At 46.0% G+C, this 14,191-nt stretch overlaps 1 protein-coding gene across 4 annotated transcripts in view; it reads left to right on the top strand.

The window, feature by feature from the left end:
• The window catches only part of ANO2 (anoctamin 2), a 326,349-nt gene that overhangs the window by 54,605 nt on the left and 257,553 nt on the right, over positions 1-14,191 (top strand). The gene's annotated exons all lie outside the window — the stretch shown is intronic.

Here is a 14,191-nt window from a genome sequence, read left to right as displayed (position 1 = left end):
TGCAGGGCTCTCAGGTTCTGGAGCCTGTGTCTTTTCATTATACCGTGCCTCCTCCCAGGACCATGGGTGCATCATTTTCTTGGGAAAAGGACTAATTAGGAAGCTTGTCCAGAGCCTTGACAGGGCTGGCCCTCTTTGTGGGCAGAAGTGAAGGTCTAGGTAGCATGATTTTTAAAAAAATTGAGGTATAATTCTTATACCATAAAATCCACCCTTTTAGAGTGTACAACCCAGTGGTTTTTAGTGTATTCACAAAGTTGTGCAGCCATCACCAGGCGGCGTGCTTTGAGCCTCTTTAGAAAGACACCGGGACCCTTATCCTCTCCCCACCAGCCCTCTAGTGTGCCTGGGTGTCTGCTGGGAGTGACCGGTGGGATAAAGCGTTCACAGCCCATCGCACTTCGGCTGGGTGGGCTCAGGTCTTCACCAGGCTGAGGCTTTCAGCCCCAAAAGGGTTGCCTTGTCATAGATGGACTAGCTAGTCACTTGGTAGTTCCCGAGTGAGGGGACATGAGCTTAGACTATGAGCTTCTTGAGGACATTCCAAGACCTCCCTTAGCTGGAAAGGATGTGGGTTATATGACAGGTAAGCCAGGATGAGGGAATGTACAGGCCACAGAGCCTTCAGAGCAAGACAGAGGCAGATGGAGGATCTCATGGAGATCTCTCAGAAACAGGTGGCTACCAGCAGAGGGAGAAGTGAAAGCATAGTTTACTCTTATCTCATTTACCTGGTCCTGGTTGAAGCTGGCTGCCACCCTGGGCCTGGTTTCTGGATTTCTTCTCTGATGAATAAAACGAGCTTAGAAGATTGTACATCTCCAGCTTTCTCTGGTCTCAGAAACATTCACGAAGCTTCCCGAGAATGTGTGCATGGCCTGTGGAGGATTCTAAGTGGGATATGCTGGGCTTTACAGCTGGGGCCCGAGTGTGTCTCCTCATGGGCTAAGACTTTAGGAGACCCGGATTCCTCCTCTACCCATTGATGGGTTTCTGGAATCCCCCATTGGTTCCACTTGCTCCAGTGAACCATTTGTAGTCCTTACTCTACTCTGGGCATGGTGTTGGGTGACTAGGTGCTTGATGAACAAGACAAGGACCCAGTCTTTAATAAACCATGATTTTTTTTGATCCTTTAAAAAATATAGATATCCCCAAGAGGCGTTCTGCTTTGACCTAGTAGTTATTTAAAACCCATCAGATGATTTTTTCGGATTATATTCTTGAGAGCAGGTTTTGCTTTGGGGCAGTGGAAAGGAAACTAAGTACTGTTGTCCCTCTTTCTGGCCGACTTCTTGTGGGTCGGCATCCAGGGTTAAGATTGGTGTCACAGCTAGCTTAAACCATATCTTTGTGCCAATTAGAAAAAGCTCTCCTTTTCTCAAGGTGATTTATTTCCATTTTTTGAAAGTCATCTTAATTTGATGATTTTGTTAGATCAAGACGCTTTGCTGCCATTCGTCAGAAGACTGTCATAACACATATACACCTCTAAAGCGTGTTCACTAGGGTTGGTGCCCCCTTCATGTAGCATCTTTGTGCAGTGCATGGCCTGCACAATTGCATGAGGCCACCTGGGTTAGGATAAGCACTAGAGCTCAGGAAATACCGTTTCTGGCTGGTGTCTGCTGCATTTCTTGTCTAGGAGAGGGGCCTCACCCTGAGTAGGACCTTTTTTCTTTGCAAGTTTTAGGATGTAAGAAGGGATGGGAGCCTTGGGGAAGGAAGACAAGAAGAAACCCAGTTCTATCCAGTTGGCGGAAGTCTCTGTGACTCCGCTGTAGCTCAGTCCTGGGCTTCCCCAGGAGGCTGGGAGCTTCATAGCCCATGGAATCACATTTGCGGTAGAATGATTGAAGGACCACTTCTTCAGGCTGAAGTGCTAGGAGAATTCCCACCCTTCATGAAGTCAAAGGGTCTTTCAGAGGGAGGGGACCTTCTGAGTTCAGCCTTGTCACTTTACAGGTAAGCAGGAAGCAGAGGCCCAGGGAGGCTCGGGTGTGACATTCCTAAGGTACCGCAGATGGGAAGTGCGGAGCTTGCCCCACGACCTGGGTCTGTACGTCTCATCTACTTGTCCCTGGTTTCTCCCACTGCCCTGGGGGCTGAGCAATGCTGGAATAGTGTTGGTCCAGATGAGCAAGAAAGGGCCACCTTTCTCCAGAGGCCCCTCAGAATACCGGGGTATCCTGTCCGCTTGGGACATAAAGAACCTGCTCCGTGCAGAAGGCACTCTGGAAACGCCTTCGTCTGTCTGCCTCTCTGAAGGGGATTTCTCAGCACGTTTGGCTTTTTACTTTCCCTTCCTATTGTCTTCAATGCCTGGGTAGGCTGAACTTTGAAATAAATTTTGGGTATTTACTTCTTTTATCCCTTCAAACACACAGGTTTAGTGAGAACTATGAGAATCTTGGATTTATGAGGGCTCCCGCTGTTCCTCACGGGAATTTGACTTGACAATGGCCCCAACAGCAGCTAGGTTTCTCTCCAGGGCCAGTGAGCCTTACTCAGGTTCCCTGAGAATGAGTTATACCTTATTCTCCTGATTGTTGTTGATTATGATTACTGATTGTGAAGTTTTCAGCTGAGAGGGAGCAGGTGCCACAGGGAGACCACCGTTGTCTTGGACAAGCCACTCCCTGCATCACGGCTGAATCAGAAGGGTCATCGTCACTCGAGAGGGGCACATGCCTCATTGTGTTCCCCAGACTCATTTATTCTCTTTTCCCCCTGGACCCTGAGCAACCTGTGGCTTGTGTTCTGGCCTGAATAAAGGTTAAATAGACAACATGCACTTGTTTCAGGGCCACCAATCACGTGGCATTGCTCCAGCATCAAGGGACTAGAGTTAAAGATGGAGAAGCCTTAGAAATAATGTTGACCCCTGAGAGCTTGGAGAGAGAAATTCTTCTCTTTGTTGTGTTGTTTGAGATGATGTTGACCCTCCTTTTTGTTGAAACCCTACTGGGCTTAGCTCTGTGGTGATGCTGGGAGGAACCCAGTGAGCTGCACAGCTGGATCTCTGTCCCCCTGGAGACAAGGGAGTCAGACATGGAAAGATGTCCATAGACAAACATGGAGCCGCATGTCACGGACAACTGACAAGTGAGGAGACTGGGAGCACTCACTTTAGGAGTCTGGAAGGACTTTTTGGAGAAGGTGTGGTTTGAGCCAGAGCATGCGTGGAGGACCACCTTTGGAAGGGAGCCTTAGAGAATTCTCGTGGCCTTGCGGGTGGACCTGGGGTGCCAGCTCAGCCGTGGCCAGCACATTCTCCATTTGGTCTCACCTCTAGGCTTCTCACCCCTCCTTCTTGCTCACCTCTTGCTCCCTACTCTCTCACTTGCCCTCTGTCATCCACCCTACCCCAAGCCCTCATCTCCTCAGCCTTTTCCAGCTTCCTTCTCCCCCCACCCCAGTGTCTATGTTTCTGATTATTCCCCCCAGTTAGTGTTGCTTGCATTCTTCCGCATTGAATCTCATTTTGTTATTTCCTGTCCCATATTTTCTAAACTCCCCAGGTCCCTTCTCATTTATTTCCCCATCGTCTCTGGTGCTGTTTGCAGCACCGCCCAGTTTGTTATCATCTGCAGATTTAATTAGCATGGTTGATGACCCCTTTTCTTCTAGACTGGACACCATGGGAAGGGATGGGTGGTCTCAGGCAGGGCCAGCTCGACAGCCGTGCATGTGTGCAGGGTCACGGCTGTGGAAAAGCCTGTTTTGGCTGCATAAAGGGGATTTGTTCCAAACTGGGCTCTCGCCTCATATAGGGGAAAAAATGCCCCAAGAGCCAGGTTTTTCTGGGAAAAAAGGGAGGCTCCTGGAAACTGGATTGCACAAACCCCTTCAATTCAAATTCCTCTGGCCAGAAGACACCATCTGCAAAATCCAATTATTATTAGCATCGGGCACCTATAACGTGCCAGACATTGTGCTGATGCCTTTTTGGTATCATTGCTGATCTTCACAAGCACTCTGCGAGGTCACTGTTGCTTCCGGAGTAGTATTTTTCTATTTTACCAAAAAGGAAACTGAGCCTCAGAGACTATATAACATACCCATGGTCACACAGGGGGTGAATGGCAGAGCTGGGATGTTAAGCTCAGTTTCTCTGAGCTCTTCCTTTAATGTACCCTGCTCCTCAAAGACCCCCATCTACTTCAGAGACCCCGGCCCCTGGACCTTAAGGCTAATGGGTTATTTTCGTGGCACCCTTGGCAGATGGGCTAATTCTGGGTATTTTGGGAAGCCCACAAAATAATCAACTGCTCTATTCTTTTTTATCATCACAGTGATGGGTCTTTTCCTGAGTGTCCCTGATGAGCTCATCAATATCAGATCCAAGATCTAGATTTGAGCTAATTTAATAACCTTTATTCATAAACCAATTTCTTTAAGCTCCACCTTAATATCTCTCAAGTCTGAGTCTGGTGTGGTGGGAGCAGGGGCTGGTGTGATAATTGCTGACACCGGCTTTTATGTCCCGTCTGATACATCTGTGGGCCCCACAGTGGTTTTCAGCTTCACTCCCTGAGCCGTGGGTGGTGGTTCTCGATGGAGCGCTATGCATTTCAGGAGGGATGATTTTTTCCTTGTGCGGGACTTTCCAGTACATACAAGCATGTTTGCATCCTTGCCTCCATCCGCTGAATGGTAGTGGTGCTCCCCACTCATTGTGACAGTCAAAAGCTCCCATCTCTTTCCAAGGGGAAGGGTGCAGCTCTTGTGGTTTGCATAAAGTGACACAAAGCCCACCTCAGGGCCAAAGGAGGCTGAGCAGGTGGAGCTCTGGTTCTCCAAAGGGTAGCCCCTTGAAATATTTGGTTTGAAGACAGGGTCCTTTAGCTGAAGAAAGCTTGTAGCTAGTGTTATAGAAGATTTCATGGCTTCTTTGTACATATTCAAAGTGTACCTGGCCTCCCTACAGAAGATCTCAGTTATGAAGGATTATTGGCCCCTAGAAGGGAGACCCAGAGCCCCACCTTCAAGAACCCGCCTCCTCTGACCTGAGGATGGTCACAGTGGCACATGGGAGGCTTGCCCCTCTATTCTCTAGGTTGACCACAGCCTAGACCAACCCCAGAGCAGATGGATAGTCACTGCCCATCTATTGCATTTCTTGGTCTCACTGGAGAATGGGAAGAAGTTTCCACCTTGAGCTCCATTGAGAAAAGAGGAAGGCACTCTCTCAGGGCTCCCTGATAGGGGGACTTTTGTCCTTCTTTATCCTGTTGAAGATATAATTAATCTGAGTGAACACACAGGGTTGACCCACCGAGATCACTGTTGTGAAGTTCATAGGCAACAGCAACATAGTGGGCAGTTTGGCCAGCAAAAGCCACATCTCAGCCCTCCGGCTCCCCAGCTTCCACCCTGCTTCAGGCAGGCTGGTCTCCATATGCTGTACTCACTTCTCCTTACACTTTTGCTTATCCCATTCCTTCCCTTCCTTGCCACTTACAACCCTTTTTGTGTGTGTAAATATGGTCATACGATGTTCAAAGTAGAACTCAAGTTCATTCTCCTTCATGACATCCTTTCTGGTTCCTCTGGCCCAGAGTCAGCTCTTCCACTGGTTTCTTATCTCAGTGAGAACTCTTGGTTGCATTGATAGAAAGCCCAACTCAAACTAGCTTAAACAACAAAGGGAGTTTATAAGCTCATGTAATTAGGAAGCCCATAAGTAGGTCTGGTGAGGCTTGATCCAGCAGGTCAAATGATGTCTCCAAACACCCCCTATTTCTCTATCTTTCTGCTCAACCTTCTGCAGGTTCTACTTCATCCTCTATTTACTCAATGGTCCCTTGGCTGACCCAGGCCTTCCCTTTATGGAACAAATTGACTGCCGCTATTCTCCTGAATTCTGGCAGAAAGGGAAAGCTGCTTTCTCCAACTCTAGCCAACATTTCCTCGCATCTTATTGGTTCTGATTGCATTACAAACATATTCCAGACCAATTGTTGTGGCCAGGGGGATGGATATGCTGATTGGCTCAGGCTAAGTGGGCCTATCCTTGGAGTTGGTAGTGAGGTCAAGTCTGTTGAAAACATGTGGCTGAGATCCAGGAGGAGCAAAATCTGGCAATTGTTGATGAGTGAGAGGGAGACAACAAACAAATGAGCATTCACTAGTTGTCTTGTCCATTTGGACATTAGTCATTCCAGTCATGGTGTTATTCATCTGTCTGGTGTATTAGCTACCATTTATCTGGTTTCCAAAGAGACTGAAAGTCATATGATGGTATGATGGCTTATATTTCTTCTGTATGCCCTTAACTCTTAGCACATTGCTGAGCACATGGTTGTTGCCTGATAAATACTTGTTGAATTGAAATATGTTGAGATGATTAAATCCTAGGAAATAGTGCAATTATTCCTTAAGGGAGAGATAAGTCACCACTAAGACGAAACAACAGCACACCTTTGGGAGGGAGGGGAGTTAATTACCAATAGTATGAAGGTTTTGTAGAAGTGTCTCGAGGAGGGAAGAAAAGTATCAAAATCAAAGGATCACATAAGTTTTGAGTTAGGAGGGATATCAGAAATAGGGAAACTTTCAGAGATGATGTGGTGGGCTTTGATGTGCCTGGAAATGCTTCTTTCTCTTTCCCTGGGACATTTATCATATAGGCCAGAGGAATGAAGGTCAGGAAGGAGATACTGGGCATTCATGTCCAAAGGTTTGAGAGCTATTGAATTTAGTGGTACTCATGATGATCCATAGGGTGACCCTATGACTTATTGTCCAATCTGGGACATTTTTGTTAATCCTAAATTGCTAAGCTGGATGGGATGATGAGGCAAGGAAATAAACCGGGACTGACCTAGTCCAACCAGGACCTATTGATTATCCTTGCCTTGAGTAACTATCAACCATCCAACTCTCAACCACCCTTTGCCTACCACTCTGCCTCTGCCTTCCATTCCTCTGGGCAATGAAATGCTCACAGTCTCCTGGTAGGGGTGAGTGGGAAGCACACATTGCTGAGAGTTAGCATTCTGCAGCATCTGATTCCACTTGCAGGATGTCAACTGTCTGAAATAGTTATACTCTGATGAATAGGAAAGGGCGGCATTTCCCTCTGGTCTTTCCTCATGGTTTATCTATGACCTTTCCCCCTCTGTTTGGGACTGGGCCTGTGTGCCTGAAGCCTGGTCATCAGCCTTTCTTAGTTTTGAAGAGGCCCTTTCCTTTCTGCCAACATCTCCAGGGCTTATGGATTTTCATCCTTTTTTGTTTAAAGATTTTATTTTTTTCCTTTTTCTCCCCAAAGCCCCTTGGTACATAGTTGTATATTCTTCGTTGTGGGTCCTTCTAGTTGTGGCATGTGGGACGCTGCCTCAGCATGGTTTGATGAGCAGTGCCATGTCCGCACCCAGGATTTGAACCAACGAAACACTGGGCCTCCTGCAGTGGAGCGCGCGAACTTAACCACTCGGCCTTGGGCCAGCCCCGATTTTCATCCTTTTTATGGTAGAAATTTGGTCTCTGGCTTCTGGATTCTGTTCAGCCTGTTACTTTCTGCATTGTAAATTCCCAAGAGAAACATTCTCTTTTATCTTTAACCTCACTCGGTGTTTGCAGGTACATGCCAGGAGCTTTTGCCAAGGAGGGCTCAGCTATGATTTCTCTCAGGTGGGATCCAAGAAGCATGGTAGGATCCCTGTAGAGGTCAAGGGCATGTGTTCTGTGATCCAAATGGCAGGTGCGTGCTCTGCATTTTGAGTACCACGGCAGAGATTTGGCATTGGCTGCCCATGGTCTTGCTCTTTAAAAAATCCTTTTACATATACTTTATAGTTTGTAGAATATTTTAGTGTATATAATCTTGTTTGATTCTGGGATAGCATGGAATCATTATTAACTTTTGAATGTTTATTTCTTAATTAAAACCTAACAATATACAACATATTATTAAACAAATAAAATGTTTGACAAATAATATATTTTAATGAAAAATAGTGATAATTTTCAAAACAAAAATAAATTATGAGAAATGTGGCTTTGTTTTATATTTTTGCAAATCTTTTTTCCCTAGCCTTATTGAGGTATAATTGATGTATAATAAACTGTACATATTTAAAGTATCTGATCCGTTGAGTTTTGACATATGTACCCACTGTGAAGCCATCATAATAATCAAGATAATGCACACATCTACTCCCCCCAACAATTTCACCTGTCCCTTTGCAGTGCCCATCTTTCTCTCCTCCAGATGGTATTGTTATTAATCATTATAATTATTTTAACATTGCCTCTGAGTTTCAAGAGCTTTGGTGAGTTGTCAACAATGGTGCAGCTGGTAAGTGACAGAGCTGGGCCCCAAGACAGGGTCCTCAGGTCCTATTACCCATGGCCTTCCCATGACCTATCCTACATGGTGAAGATTCTTCCTCATTTCTTCTGTGGGATTTTTTGGGTTTTTGTTAAAGATTGGCACCTGAGCTAACATCTGTTGCCATTTTTTTTTCTTTTCTTCTTCTTCTTTTCCCCAAAGCCCCCCAGTACATAGTTGTATATTCTAGTTGTAGGTCCTTCTGTGTGGGACGCCACCTCAGCACGGCCTGATGAGCAGTGCCATGTCTGTGCCCAGGATCTGAACTGGTGAAAGCCCGGGCTGCCCACTTGGCCATGAGGCAGCCCTTTCTGTGGGATTTTTGAAGTAGAACAAAGCTCTGAGAACACTTAACCTGCTCGATTGCTGACTCCCTATATGGTGCTCCTTCCAGGGTGCTGTGCTGCTCTTTGGGGCCTCTGTGGCTCAGGGATTATTAGGTGGGGAGCAGGTTCTCTCTACCTTTGGTGTGGAGGGGACACTGACTTGGTTTTATTGAGTTCTCCCTCGCTACTTCATCTTCACATGGGCTTTGAGCATGTTTTCTAGGTGGCTCCTGTCTGGAGTGCAGTGAGGTGCAATGCACAGAGTAGACACTATGGTAGCAGGTCCAGAGAGCATCTCCTCTGGGTGCCTGTCCATTTTGGTGGTTAACCCAAGGGATCCTCCCAGCCAAGAATGCCCTTCCCTTTCAGGGACTTTTGGCAATGGCTGTTTGCTTTGGAAAAAGTACAAGATGAGGTGAGTTTTCATTTCTGTAGGATTCTGGGTAGGTTGTCCCCAGTCTTTGGCTGGGGACTAGGTGAAGCCTTTTCTATAAGAGGGGTCACGCTGCTGGTACCTTTTGGGTCTCTGGGACAGGGTGCAATGGGCATTTAGTCCGGCTATCTCCTTTTGCTGATCTTAACCCATCCTGGCCTTGGCCTGGGGAGGGTTGGTTTGGAGAGGAGATTCCCTTGCTCTCTTCTGGGCTCTCCCAGAAAAGTGAGTTTTCATCTTTCCTCCTCCAGTTGGGACATTCTTCCGTGTGCTTAATTCCAAGCCACTCTGTCTCTGGGAGGTCCAGGCAGTGCCTGCTCCCTGGTCATAGGTTGGAAGTTCCTGATAGCTGAAGGGAAGTCAAGGCTTTGTTCTTAATGATGACACAGGGATAGCCCATGGTGTTCCTCAAATGGAGGAGTTGTGAGGACTATCTCATTTCCTGCTGTAATTTAAAAAGTCTCAAGGCTACGCTCCCCACTCCTCCTTAGTCTGTGATGATGGCTGCCTGGACCACAGTCTCAGCACCACCTGGCATAACTCCTTTAGCTTGTGGACATCAACCATGATGATCTGAGAATGTAGGAGTCCCTGGAGGTTTCTCTTACCCTCACTGTGGGACCACATGCCTTTGCTTCTTGCTGATCCAAGATGATCTGGGTTGGTGATATCTTAGAGGAACCTGTTCCCTCTCTGCTCCTCTCCATTGTCCACATGCACATCTCCCCACCCTTCCTCTGGCAGCCCCATTCCTGGGCCACAATGTACTGCAGCTGATGTTCTCAGCTCACAGCAGGGCCCGGGACCAGAGTACACTCAGGCGTCTGGGGTCAGCGTTGAAGTGGCTTGGCAGGACTGTGTGGGAAGGAGGATTGTGGAGTATCGGTTTCCAGTGTTTGGCTGGGGCTGCCTCCCATTCACTCTTGTCTCTAGAGGGAGTTTGCGGTCTTGCGAAGCCACATGCAATCTTTGGATAACAACAAGAAGACATAAACAATACGGATAATCTCACCAGGAGTACGTGGGCCTCTGGTCCCTGCTGAGGGCCTTGAACAGTGGCTGGAGTACCGGTGAGAGGTGGCTGGGAGTGCAGCTCTCCCCCTCTCCCCCTCATTTCTCCATCCCTCATCTACCTAATCTCTTGTGAAGGGAGGGGCTGCAGGGTTGCCCTCAGATGGGTTGGGAGCCCTCAGGGATATGTGATGCTGTCCCTCACATGTAGTATGTGATGGACCCTGGCTTCAGGAGACCTGGATTCCGTGTCTGGTTCTGCTACTAACTAGCTATATATCCAAACTCAAGCAACTTAGTCTCTTGAGCTCCAGGTCTTCATTTGTTACTTGAGAAAGAAAGTAGGTATCCTTGGAGGTCTTTCTAACTCGAGAGTCCTTTGATCACATCAGTTCAGTCTTCTGAAATTCACTGTACCCATCAGCTGGCTCTGCTTTGAGCTATCAGCATGAGGATGCTGAATGGCACCAAGGAAGTCTAATGCTTGGTGAGTAAAGATACCAAAGACTAACAATTGAAGTCTCTTATTTTCCAGAGCGTCCCTGATTCTTCTCCTTAGTGCTACCACACCCTTATCAGGCCAGAAGGCAGAGAGATTCCAGATATATCCAGTTCTGGTTCAATTTCATTGTGTTGTATGAGCACCAGAATGAGTTTGTGCTGGTGCATTAGGTGCCTAGGAAAGGGAGCAGTGATCTGCAAATGCAGTGAGCATCAGGGGCGACTGATAGGAATGGGGAGGCTCTCCTGCAGGGTCTTCATAAAATTCCTGATCAAGTGGAAGATCGAATAAGTTTAGTTGTTGGCATGAGAAAAAGATTCGTAAGTGACCCTTAAGGGTATTGAATTATTCTCTCAAAACTGAACTAGATTTAAATTCTGTTGGCCAAAGTTAACCAATTACTTTCTGGGCTATGGTTACTGATTTTTAGGAACTGGTCACAGGATCCAAACAGAACCAACTAGGCATATGTGCATTTTGACACTGCAGTCACGAAGCCATCATTTTGGTTGGGTAGAGCTCATCCCCATGGTAATGGCCGACATCTACTGAATAATGTCCGTATTCCAGGCACTAAAGTGGGGACTTCCCATACCTTATCTTGAATCCTCACATTAGTCCTGCAGTGTTTCTCTTCTTCCTTATTCAGATAAAGAAATTGAGGCTCGTTTGGTTAAGTAACTTGCTCAACATCCCACAGCTGTAAAATCCAGATTTAAAATCTTAATCTGTTTTTATCTGAAACCTAAGCTCTTTCCACTCCCCTGCTTTGCCTGAAAGAATTCAAATTCTTTGAATTTGAATGGGTAGAGTGGAAGTCAGTTGGGCCTATGGAACAAGGAAATTTTTTTAAGCTCAATCTATGTTTACCTCCAATTTTAGATTCTTGGGTTAGTAAAAAGAGCTTCTGCATTTGGTGATGGCTCTGCTTAGGGATTTTCAAGTATTTGTTTCTTCTTTAGAAGACATAGCCAGTCACACCAGCTAATATTTCACATGAGCTTGCACGATTTTCTTTTTATGAGAAGGTGACAATATTACATGGCATGAAAGGAACATGACTGGATGTTAGCACCACAAAATTGCATTCCAGCTTTTGTTGTCATTTAAAACAAATCTGTTTGAGGAGAATGGAGGACAAGCATACTTCGCTGGAGGGAACTAACGTCTCCACATCGGGAAACAATTTTGCATTAGTTATTGTAAGGTTGCGCCGCAGCTCTAGAACCTCTAAAAACCATAGTGGCTAAACAAGGTAGAATTAGATCTTTCACATAAAAGTCTCGGAGACAGCCAGGGCTGTTATGACACTCTGTGAGGTGAGGACCCACTTCTCTCTGCTCTTTCTGGCCTTGACTTTGCCATCAAGGTGTCAGATGCTTATATCCATGTTCCATGCAGTGGGTTAAGGGCAGGGAAGAAGATGAAGGGGCCAAAGGCACCTCCTTGCTCTCTTTGAAAAGAGTTGCCAGAAGCTGCTTCCCAACACTTCCACCTACACTACACTGGCCAGAAATTGTGTTAGGGTTGCACCTAACTGCAGGGAGCTGTAGTGTTCATCCTGGATGGCCACGTGCTTAGATAAAAAAATGAAAAAAATGAGAATGGCTGTCAGGTGGCAGCTAGCAGTCTGCCACCAAGGCCATGGGATTAGACCCTGGTCCTCCCAAACCTTTCTCAAACTTTGAACATCTGTAGCCACTTAGTGGACATTTGGTACACACTTAAGCCACCAATTCTAGAGTTAGAAAAAAAGGGTTCATCGTAATTTAAAAATAAAGACAAAACATAATATATTAAAATCAGTAATAGTCATGATTTCATCTTAGTGAGAGGGATGGTACTGTTTGCCATCTTTCACCAAAATCATCATTTCTGGGGCCGTGATGGAGAGGTGGGGTTGCAGGTCAGCTTCACAAATGGTTTCTTTTCTTACCTTTTATTTTCACTAAATTAGAGAAGCTTGAATTACAGTTAGAAATGGCAGCAAGTGATTGATGACTCTGTCTAGTAGTCCTGGATATCACAACCATGGATGGGTGCAGAAATTGGGGAAATTTCTTGCTGAAGGCCACTTCCAGCGTTTTGTCAGAACTATGTCCACTTGGAAGCTGGGACGAAAGTCATAGGATGACCTCAAAGATTCCTTATCCATCTTTTGATCCAACTTTAGTCTGAGAGGCATGTCTTTATGTTCTGTCCCAACCCTTGGATGTGGTTTTCAACACTGCTCAGTAACATGGCATGTCTGTCTCTGATGAGAGAAGAGAAATTGCAGATAGAGCATAGACTGCCTGGATTCAAATACTTTTTTTTTTTAAATCACGCTATTTGTATAACTTTGGACAAATTATTTAAGTTTTCCCTGCCCTAATTTCCTTAATTGTAAAATAGGGATAGTGACAGTACCTACGTGACAGCATGGCTGTGAATATTCTATGAGCTGAAGCAGATAACCACCTAGCTCCATCCTGGCTCATGATACACACTCAGTATCTAGGCATCGTACTGTTATTATTCTCAGGTATTTGCAAACTCTTGACTATCCAAGACTTTCTACCACAGTTCAGTCTTAAATCCTGGTTTATTCTTCACTCTTTTCGTTCATAAATCAGAGCATTTCATCTCTTAAGTGAAAGTGGCTTCTGGATGTTTGAATTACTGAAGGTATTGTGGAGCTGCCGTTCACAGTCATGGAAATAGTCTCCACTTGCATTAGGAGCATCGTGAAACACCTTACGTTATTCACATTTCAGATGCGTACGTGCGCACGTTGTAGTCTGCACTGCAGTGTGGACAGCAGTCTTCTCTTGGCCGCAATTTCTCTGCCTGGCACTCGGGAAAGGCAGGTGGTCAGAGTCTGTGTGTGGCTGGCTTCCACTGCTACCTTGAACCTCACTCAGGACCAGAGGGCAGGTTGTTGAACACCAGGGACGACTGCTTTTCTGTGAGCAGTACCACCTCTGCTCAGTGCTGGTGTCCATGCATCCTGCTTCACAAAATACCCAGCAATGCAATAAAAGCCCCCTTTCTTCTGTAGCTTGGGTTGTCAGGGGGTGAACAGAGCGAGAATCTGCGAGCACACTTGCTAGGGCCGATTCTCACTGCACTCCTTAGTGGCTTTATCTTAATGGAGGCGGCGTGTTAGCCAGCACCCCGGCACCTCCCCACTGTGGGGCAGGCTTTCCTGGGATTTCCAATACTCAGTTGATGAGGGAATTTTGCTGTCAGTTTGTTCTGCTTTCTCTGTGGATAACAGTGTTTGTGACTAATTTTGCAGGTAGTTTCGAAGCTTCTCACTAATAAGGGGGCTTTTGCCTGTTTTTCCTACTTGTTTTGGTCTCCTTTCATTCTTTGGTGATAAAATTAATTGAATTGATGTTAGAAAGTATTTTTTTATCTGTGTGCGCGTGTCCTGAAAAAATTTGAGGTTTTATTTGAAGATGAGAAGAAATTGATGGCTTCACGTCATAATCTGACCAATTTTTGTAACAGACACTGCGACTGGGGCCAAATGGATTGCTGAGTCAATGAGACTTAATTTTAAATGCTCATCACTGCATTTCCTTTTCTTACTTTTC

The sequence above is a fragment of the Equus caballus genome, chromosome 6 (genome assembly GCF_041296265.1).
Source record: "Equus caballus isolate H_3958 breed thoroughbred chromosome 6, TB-T2T, whole genome shotgun sequence".
Lineage (NCBI taxonomy): Eukaryota > Metazoa > Chordata > Mammalia > Perissodactyla > Equidae > Equus > Equus caballus.
The sequence above is the reverse complement of the archived record's forward strand: the minus strand, read 5'-3'. Positions and strand labels throughout refer to the sequence as shown.